The following is a 10,259-nucleotide window of genomic DNA, read 5'->3' on the forward strand; positions in this document are numbered from 1 at the left end:
CAGACAGCGGGAGAGAAAGGAGGCTACACTTGACCCACTTACATAGCATGTCCAGAAAATTTGCTCAGACTACAGATATAAAAAAATCACCGTGCTGAAGCCGGTTTGGCTCAGTGGATAGAGCGTCGGTCTGCGGACTGAAGGGTCCCGGGTTCGATTCCAGTCAAGGGCATGTACCTTGGTTGCGGGCACATCTCCAGTAGGGGTGTGCAGGAGGCAGCTGGTCAATGTTTCTCTCTCATCGACATTTCTGGCTCTCTATCTCTCTCCCTTCCTCTCTGTAAAAAAATTAAAATATATTTAAAAAAGAAAAAAAAATCACTGTGGGAAACTGCTGCCTCGGCCCACAGCTCCCAAACCCACCCTTTGACACTCCTGACAGAAAGCCTGGACTGGCAGGTGCTTCACAGAAATGGGGAGATTTGACCAGAAAATACCAACTTATCAATGGCCAAAATGCAGTTGACTTTGGGTACCTACGTTAATATTTTGCCTGCAGAAATTAGAAAAATGCCGGCTCTGAAATTAAACTGAATGACTATATGGGAAGCATATCTTGATTTGGAAATTAGAAGCTTCGAAGGAGAAGCATAGCAAAAAAAATTCTTAAAAAAAAAAAAAGGATGGAAATTAATAAGGAACGCTGGAGACTGTCTCAGAACTACTATTCTGAAGCTAAAATGCCTCCCCACCCCCTGCTTTCTGAGCTTCCTTGTCCAGACTCGCCTTTCCCCTCCCTTCTTCCTTCCCTTCCGCCTCCTCTGCGCCGCTCGCTGAGGGAGAAGGGCAGAGGGGCCAGCAGCTCCCTCTGGGAAAAGCTGGGCTCGCAGAGAGGAGCCGGCAATTGTTCCCGACTCCACCCGGGACCCTGGTGGGTTCACACAGGCCCTGCTCTTCCGGCCTGTCCCAGGGAACGCCACCGCTCCCCAGGGCAAGGCCAGGGACAGGCGGGCCTGGGAGCTGCAGAGGAGCCTTCTGCTGAGGAAGCCAGGTCACCATGAGGAGGACGGAAAGGAAGCCTGAAGGGCGACTGACTGAGAGAAACTGGAGTGAGCGCAGGGCCGCTCAGGACGAGGAGCGGGCACTCCCCGTCTCCTTCCTAACTCTTCAGGAGAAACTGAAATCGCCGTAACCGTGAAGTCACTGAGGGGCTGTAGATACTGGGGCCTTATCGTTACTGACCTGCCCCGTCAGTCTCCCGCTGCCGCCTCGGAGGAAGGCTTCTGTACGCGGGGTGGGGTACCTAAGCCACCACGGCTGTTTTAGTCAGAACTGTCCCCTTTCAATGAGGGCACATTAAGGGCAACGTATTTTACTAGTCAATTCGGTCCCAATTCACCTGACAGGGCTTTTAAGTCAGCGATGGCCACTCCACCGTGACGGGGAGAGGTCTGGCAGGTACTGTAGGTGCAGGGCCACCGCAGCCGGGCCTGCTCTCCGTGCCCAGGGGAGGGAGTGGAGAACGGGCCTCTGAGGCCAATGTCTTCTCCAGGCCACAGCCCTCAGCAGTCAGACCCGGCGGCAGCTGGAAACCTGGCCTCTGTGGTGGCTGCAGAGCCCCGGAGAAAAATGTCCTTGAATAGAAAGAAACACTCCAAATGGGTCACTTAGTCCTTTTGCCACCATTTGCCAGTCTTGAGGAATCAAAGCACCGTCCTGCTTTCCTCTGCAGTCTCTGCAGGCAGGGGTGGCTCAGCGTCAAAGCCGCTGACTCCTTTCCTCCCCGGACCTCCCCGTCTGCTCACCACGCCCCGGAACTGGCTCCCAACGCCGAGCTCCAGGGCCTCGGAGCTGCAAACACCTGGAGCTCTGGTCAGGGCCGTTTTATTTATTTATTTATTTATTTATTTATTTATTTATTTAACTTTTTTAATATATATTTTATTGATTTTTATAGGGAGGAAGGGAGAGAGATGAGAGTTAGAAACATTGATGAGAGAGAGTCATCGATCAGCTGCCTCCTGCACACCCCCTACTGGGGATGAGCCCGCAACCAAGGTACATGCCCTTGACCGGAATCGAACCTGGGACCCTTCAGTCTGCAGGCCATTGCTCTATCCACTGAGCCACACCGGTTTTGGCTGGTCAGGGCCGTTTTAAATTTCAGAGCTGCCCAAACAAGTCACCTTTAACTTATCTCATTTCTAAATTAGTACCTTTTAATTAAGGTTATTGGATTTCTGGGTACTTTGAAATAACATGAAATACTGAAACATTGATTGCTAAGTAAGCCTTTAAATTTGTCTGCTTTTGTCTTTTGCTGAAAGTCTGGAATATGAATTTAAGCTTTTTTTTAAAATAAATTTTTATTGTTCATATTATTACAAATATTCCTTCCCCCCCACCCCTCCATTGCTCTCCTCCACCAGGTTCCCACCCCACCCTCTGCCCTTTCCCCACCCCCCATTGTCCTCATCCATAGGTGCACAGTTTATGTTCAGTCTCTTCCCACGTCCCCCTCTCCCCATTTCCCCAAGAATCGTCAGTTCACTCCCTTTCCATACCTCTGATTCTATTATATTCAACAGTTAATATTGTTCATCAGATTTTTTTTTTTAATTTCCTTGGTTTTTAGATTCACTTGTTGATAGTTACGTATTTGTTGTTCATAATTTTTATCTTTATTTACTTTCTCTTCTGAAAGAACCCCCTTCAGCAATTCATATAATTCTGGTTTGGTGGTGATGAACTCCTTTAGCTTTTTTTTTATTGGTGAAGCTCTTTGTCTGACCTTCGATTCTGAGTGATAGCTTTGCTGGATAGATTATCTTTGGCTGTAGGTTCTTACTGTTCATCACCTTGAATATTTCTTGCCATTCCTGTCTGGCCTGCATGGTTTCTGTTGAGAAATCAGCTGACAATCGTATAGGTGCTCCTTTATAGGTAACTACCTGCTTTGCTCTTGCTGCTTTTAATATTCTCTCTTTGTCTTTTGCTCTTGGAATTTTAATTATGATGTGTCTTGGTGTGGTCCTCTTTGGATTCCTCTTATTTGGAGTTCTGTGCACTTCCTGGACTTGTAAGTCTAATTCTTTCACCAGGTGGGGGAAGTTTTCTGTCACTATTTCTTTCAGTATGTTTTTGATATTTTGCTCTCTCTCATCTTCTGGGACCCCCATAATTCTGATGTTGGTTCGCTTGAAGTTGTCCCAGAGGTTTCTTACATTATCTTCAATTTTCTGGATTCTCTTGCCTTCTAGCTTCTGTGGAGGAGTGTCTTCTGGCTCTTTATGTTCCAAATCTTTGACTTGATTCTTGTGATCTTCCATTCTGTTTTTAGGACTCTGTATAATATTTTTTATTTCAATGTATTCTTTATTTCTTGTTGATCCCTTATCATTTCTTGTTGATTCCTTATTAATTTTAGTTGATCCCTTTTCATATCCTCATAGGTCTTATCGACCTTTTCTAGGAAATTCTTGAAAAACCTTATAAGCATAGATTTGAACTCTATATCCAATCGCTTTTTGTCCTCCATTTCTTTCGTTTGTGATCTATTTCATTGTCTCGGCATTTTCGCAGCTTCCCTGATGGGGCGGGGTTTCAGGGTGGAGCCTACAGCCTTGGTTTCTGTCAGCCCCGCCCTATGCAGCTCCTGAGACTCAGGGTCCTTCAGTACTCGCTGCAAGCGCCTCTGAGAGAAAGGTGCCCTCGATTTTCGCCTGCTACCAAACAGTCTAGGCTCTCCCACAATGAGCCCGGTATAGGGGTTCAGTTCAGTTGGAAGTGGAGTTGGAGGTGGCGTTCAGAGCAGTCTGGAGCCCCTGTCTCCTTCCCGCCAGAGCAATCCCGCTGCACAGCCAATAGTACCTTCTCTGCACGCAACGGTCCCTTCTCTGCAGCTCCCCCGGGATTCCGCCTTACAGCCCAGGCTCCCTCTGTTTGAGCCTGGGTCCCCGGGGTCTGGCCTAGAACTGGAGTTCAGAGCAGTCGGAACTGGGGCCCAGCACAGTTGGAGCTTTTATGTCCTTCCCGCTAGGGAACGCCAGCTAGGCACTAGGCCTCCCTCCTCTCCGGCTCCGTCCTCTCCGTGCCCGCGTGTCTCCGTACCTTGGGCTTTTACAGCTCCTCTGCGCTTCCTTCTGGTTTTCTCCTTGCTTCTCGTTGTAGAATTTTCAGTCAGTCAACTTTCCTGTAGTTCTGGGTAATGTCCATTTTATATTTTATTGAAATTGTTGTGTGCGGCTGCGGCTAGGTGTTTACCTGTGCAGCCATCTTGGATTCTCTCGAATTTAAGCTTTTGATAGAACGTCTAGTGCTTGAAGGTGTTTCTTGAAAGTGAAAGTGTGTTTAAAATGTGTCAATCTAAGGAATGCTGGTCACTTATTTTATTTCATTTTGGTTATTATTGGAAATTGAGGCTTCTAAGAGTTAAAAGTTCAAATTAAGTTAGGAGAAATTATATGGTTGTGATAATAGAATGCATGAGGTATGGAGATTCATTTCAAGGAAAAAATCCTTGTGCTTTCTCTGCAAGAAGTAATAGTTCGAATTATGTTAAGCCACCGACTACGAAGGAGGTAGACAGCCATCCCAAGACATCAACAAGGCCTGTGTGCTCATAAATTGATGCTGCTCAAACCTTGTTCTTATGTCACCTATTGTTATTGATTGAATTAATATAAAACAATATCTATCTCCCTAGACCCCTTTCCCTATTAGACATAAAAATTTAACTTGGATACCTGCTAATCTTTCCCACCTACTGGACAGTGATATTCTGATTATCAGTACGATAATGAAGTTAATGTTTTGTTGGCCACACTGGAGGTCTTCTACTGCCAATATAAGCTTTGGTGCACTTTTTAGGCTAATCTATTATGAAGGACCTACCTCGGACAAACCTCTCTAAGGACACCTCCCTAATAATTCCCCTGGTAGAATTATATACAGATCTAATCTAGATGAGTGTTTTAGATGAATATTGTCTAAATATAGGAATAGATTAAATTAAGTGCCCAGAAGAAAAATTAGAGCTTCTGGATAATAGTAGATGTTTGTTCTCCCTCAGATCCTTCTTTTTACTTTTGTTCCTTGTATGTAAATGTTATATTAAATGAAAAAAAAAACCATAAAAAAACAACTTAAGACAAACAGCAAAGAAGACTCAATCATGGTGACTTAAAATTTATAAATGATCCAGAATACTTTTTAACAAAGATATATAGGATGTGACTGCCTCCCACTTACCTGCCTTTTATTTTAAATAATAATAATTCAACCTTGAATGACATCTAAAGTTATGGTCTTATCCCATCCCCAGTGGTCCAACCTATTCAGCAAGACAAATGCTGACACAGAGACATCCTAGGAACGAGCCTCCCCAGCACTGGGGGACCCCGGACTCCATTATCAACCAGCACACCCACCACCAATCATCCTTGGGATTGACTTATGACCAAAAGGGGCTGTGTGGACGAAAGGGGCCACATGCTGACCTGACAAGCTCAGGGAAGGCCTGCATGACTGTACTGCAAGCTGAGAGACCTAAAGTCACCACAAAGGGTGGTCTGAAATGACACTTCAAAAGCAGTTGTGGTGGGTAGTCACCTCCTACACGGGTATCCTCCCTGACCAGGGCAATCTTTACCTTAGCTGAGCCCATTGCCTTTTTGCATCTTCTACGATAACATACCCATGAAGTGTCAGGGCACCTTGTAATTCCTCATCACCCCAACCCCTGGGGCACAACCAAATGCGCCTGGGTGCTAGGACAGAGACCGCAAATTCCTTCACAGTCACTGTTGACTGTTAGCTATCCTGCACCCACCTGCGTAAAAGAAGCATGTGTCCGTCATTTCCTTTTTATCCAATCCCAGAGTTCTCCCCACCCTCTCTGCCTTCTCCTGCCGCCCTAATCTATCACCAATGGATTTCATGTAACCCTTATCTCTTCTCTTTTGATTGTAATGTAAAAATAGGTGAAAACAAAACAAAAAGGCAATTCTCTGGAGCATGATCCCAATCCACTGAGATTCTGCTTCAGCAGTTGACAACAGTGTGGCTCAAATAAACTCACAAAAATTCCTCCCACGTTTGAATGTTTCTATGGTAACAGTAACAAAGAACCATTAAAGGCGGCGGGCCTCATCCCAACCACGCCTCTGCTTTGGTCTGTCCCAGAGCTTTGCCTCGGGGTCAGCGGCTGCCGGCTTGTGGCTTGGCACCCGCGTGGCAGAGACATGGAGGCCTTCTACTCCAAAGACTCCTCACAGGACGCACTGCGTGCCCTCGGTGGAGTACAGTGAAGATGACGTAAACATGAAGGACGATGAAGTGGATGGTGAAGAGCGAACACAGAAAACCAAGGGAACGATGAGAGGCTCGGAGCCTGCCGGCGCTCCCGTTAGAAGAGGGAGAGGAGGACCATGGGGAACCTGCAGGAGCCGCAATGAGGAGGAAGGCACAGCTGCAGAGCAAGAAGAAGGCAGCCGGCCGGAGGATGCCAGGGAAGAGGAGGAGGATGAACTGTGGGCCAGCTTCCTCAACGATGTGGGGCCAAAATGAGAAGTGCCCTCGAGCCCTAGCCAGTTTGGCTCAGAGCATAGAGCGTCAGTCTGTGGACTCAGGGTCCCAAGTTCAATTCTGGTCAAGGGCACATGGCCACGTTCTGGGCTCCAACCCCAGTGGAGGGTGCAGGAGGCAGCCAATCAGTGATTCTCTCTCATCATTGATATTTCTATCTCTCTCTCCCTCTCCCCTCCTCTCTGACATCAAAAAAGAAAAAGGAAAAAAAAAAAGTGCCCTCGAGCCCACAAGTTAAAAAAAGAGAAGAGGCTGAAGAGACTCGTTCAAACAAACTGTAGGTCAAAGCAGAAGAGCTAGAGAAACCTAGAGAGAGAGAAAGTTAACCTCACCAAGGTGTTTGATTTTGCTGGTGAAGAAATCAGGGTGACTAAGGAAGTGGATCCTGCATCTAAAGAGGCCAAATCCTTCTTCAAGCAAAATGAGAAAGGAAAACCTCAGACTGATGTCCCTTCCACTCTGGCGCCACTCCCTGCTGGGTCAGGATTAAAAAGATGCAGCGGAATGAGCAGCCTTTTGGGAAAATTGGAGCCAAGAAGCAGAAGATGCACCTCGAGAAGTCCATGTTAAGCTGGGAGAGCTTCCGGGAGGAAGAGGCACAGGTGAGAACAGCGTCCACGGGGAAGAAGGGCACATTGGACGGAGAGTTTTTCTAGGCCGAGCCGGTCACAGGCAGTTTGAACTGAGCGAGAGCTCAGGCTGAGCGAAATGAAACCCTGAAGGTGTGGGGATTTCTGTGGATGGCCCGCTGCTCTCCCGTGCCGCCGGCAGGATTAGAAATTAGCGGCTTCCTCCTGCTCACAGGTGAGCTTGCTGTGGGTCTGTGAAATGTCTCTGGCGTTTCTCCTCGACTGTGTCCCAGCAAGACCTTTTTTCTACATTGAATTTTTGTCTTTGTATCTTCATCTCACATGGTTTCATTCATTTTTACTTTTAAAAGTTTGTTCTTAAATAAAAGTTGGTCACACACACACACACACACACATAAAAGAACTCGAGCAGGACAGTGATGTGATTGGTAGGGGCAGAAATAAAATATTGGGGACCAACTATAATTGTAAGAAATATGAATCCTGCTCTGTTAACTGTAATTGTTTGTTCTGATTGAAGAAGGCACATGCTAACGTGGTGGGACCTGGGCGCTCACCTGGAAATGCAGCCCATTCTCCCCTTCAGGGAGCTGCCTATGTATACTAATAAAAGAGTAATATGCTAATTAGGGCAGATGTCTTCTGGACAACCTTCCATATGTCCTTCCAGACAAAGCGGCAGAGGCTGCAAGGGCCACGGTGCAGCTGCGAAGGGCCCAGGCTCAAGCTGGCAGTGGCAGCAGCAGCAGGGCAATGGGGGGGCTCCTTCCCCTGATCCACAGGTCCCCTTCCGCAGACGGAGTGCAGACTGCGGCTTAGGCCAGGGCCGAGGCAGAGCCAGTTAGTGTGATCAGGCCAACAGGGGAGCAAGATAGGGGCAATCAGGCCAGCAGGGGGGCAAGATAGGGGCAATCAGGCCAGCAGGGGGCAAGTTAGTGGCGATCAGGCTGGCAGGCAGAGGCAGTTAGCCTAAACTGGCAGTTGGACATCCTTCAAGGGGTCCCAGAGTGGAGAGGGTGCAGGCTGGGCTGAGAAACACTCCCTCTGTGCACAAATTTCATGCACAAGCCCTCTAGTCTATATAGAAAGGCTAATATGCTACGTGTCTGTCCCAGTAATGACAACAAGAGCAATGCCCTGCTTCCTCTCCCTAGCACTAGCCTCCTCGCAGTTTCTCCAGTCCAGGAAAACACCACTTGCTTCATAGCCAGGTGGGAACATTTCACACTGTAACCAAATGTCTGTGAAGCGTTTCCCCATGCCTCATCTCATTTGATCCTCACAGAAATCCTGTGTAGGTAGATAGGAGACTTGGTGGAATCCTATTTTCTTTTCATTAGCCAGAAAACAGATTTAGAAAGCTTAGAAAGGTGACCCAACTAAAAAGAAGTACAAGAAATGGTGGACCTTGAAAATGATTTCTGGTTTTCTCATGCACAGAATATAGTCAGACACTGCTGCAGTTAAATATTTCACCCTTTGTTTCTCCTTGCGTGATGTACAATAATAATCTGCTTCGTGTTGATATTTACTGCTGTGTTGCTAACAATTACCTGAAAGAGAAGTTGGGGTGCTTCAGTGGGCTGGAAAAAGTGTAGCTGCATCAGAAAGCAGGTCTAATGAAGCAGTTCATTCTCTGTCTATAAAAGGCCAAGTTGACTCGCATACGCGCTATACATATAAAGCTCTCGCTGGTGCCAATCGCAAGTGTATGTTTCGATCTGTCATTGATTATTGTGAATTTGGTTGACACTCCTATTATAGAGAAAGGGCGAATAGCAATATTAATATATTTCTTCTAATTAATTTCCTTTCAATGTGCACAAATTCATGCACCGGGCCACTAGGTAACATTATAAACAACATTGGAAAGATTAACAACCTTGTTACAGAAACCAGAGTTACCAGCCCTTTGAAGACACCCATCCCTTTGCATATCTCTAGGCCCTTTGAAGACCCCCAGTTTTTGCAAAGCTGTAGACCTACATATAAACTGCCCATTTGGCATACCCTCTGCCTACTTTTCCCCATGTAATCTTTGTCCTTCCATCATAAGCAGCTTGTTTGGGGGGCGGGGGGGGGCAGAGGAGATTTCTGTGGGTGACCTGCTGCTCTCCCATGCTGCCAGCAGGATTAGCAAAAACACTCACAGGTGATTCAACCTGCGTCTGCTGAACTGGCTCAGGCAGTGACAGGCACTGCGAACCTACTGGCGGGTCCGCTGGCAGAAGTATGCTGGTGCTAATATACAGAGGGGAAGAGGCGGGAAGTCTGGAATCTCACCAGCAGGGAGAAAACAGATTACTTTTGTTTGCTGTTTAGAAGGGAGGGAAAATTGGGCTGGAATCTAGATTAAGGGGAAGAATAGCAGAGAGGAAGACTTTAAAAAATACAAGGGAGCCCACAGATGTGGTTCAGTGGTTAAGCATTGACCAATGAACTAGAAAGTCAGGGTTTTATTCCATGTCAGGGCACATGCCCAGATTTCAGGTTCAATCCCCAGTTAGGGGTGTGCAGGAGGCAACCAATTGATGATTCTCTCCCATCATATCTCTCTCTTTATCTCTCTCTCTCTCTCTCTCTCTCTCCCTGTTTCTCTCTCTCTCTCTGAAATCAATAAAAACATATTTTTTAAAAATAAGAATGTAAGGGAAATGTAGTAGCTGATAGAATATTTTATTTAAAGAGAAGTCTGTGAGGGCTAGGTTAGCCTTAAAGCTAAAGTGTGATGTCATTCTCTAAGACGGTAACAGTCTGTCTTGGGGAGGAGGAGAGCTGATAAAGCTTCTATGGATGGCTTTGATCTGACTGTGGACTTATAAATAAGAGGAAAGACTTGGAATGCTGCTATAGGAGCTAAGTGTCCTTTAAGAACAGTGGTTCTTACCCTTGGCTGCACGTGAGGATCTTCTTGGAAGCCTTAAAACAAAAAATGCTGGACCCCCACCCCAAATGTCAGAGGCAGAAATAGAATATTGGGGACTAGCTATAGTTATAAGAAATGTTAATCATGCTCTGTTTAACCGTAATTGTTTTGTTCTGATTAAAGAAAACACATTCTAACCTGCCCAGGAGTTGTATGCCCGCCCAATTCCCCCTTCCCCCCTCCCGGGGGGCCTGGGAGTCAACCTTGAACCTGGGAGT

At 46.6% G+C, this 10,259-nt stretch overlaps 1 pseudogene across 1 annotated transcript; it reads left to right on the forward strand.

Moving 5' to 3' along the window:
• The first annotated feature begins 6,677 nt into the window (after positions 1-6,677).
• On the forward strand, positions 6,678-9,673 carry LOC311627603 (craniofacial development protein 1-like; annotated as a pseudogene). The gene has a single exon. The product of its transcript is annotated as a craniofacial development protein 1-like (transcript).
• Positions 9,674-10,259: the final 586 nt, after the last annotated feature.

Source organism: Pipistrellus hanaki, assembly GCF_964339955.1.
Source record: "Pipistrellus hanaki genome assembly, chromosome: 9".
Classification (NCBI taxonomy): domain Eukaryota; kingdom Metazoa; phylum Chordata; class Mammalia; order Chiroptera; family Vespertilionidae; genus Pipistrellus; species Pipistrellus hanaki.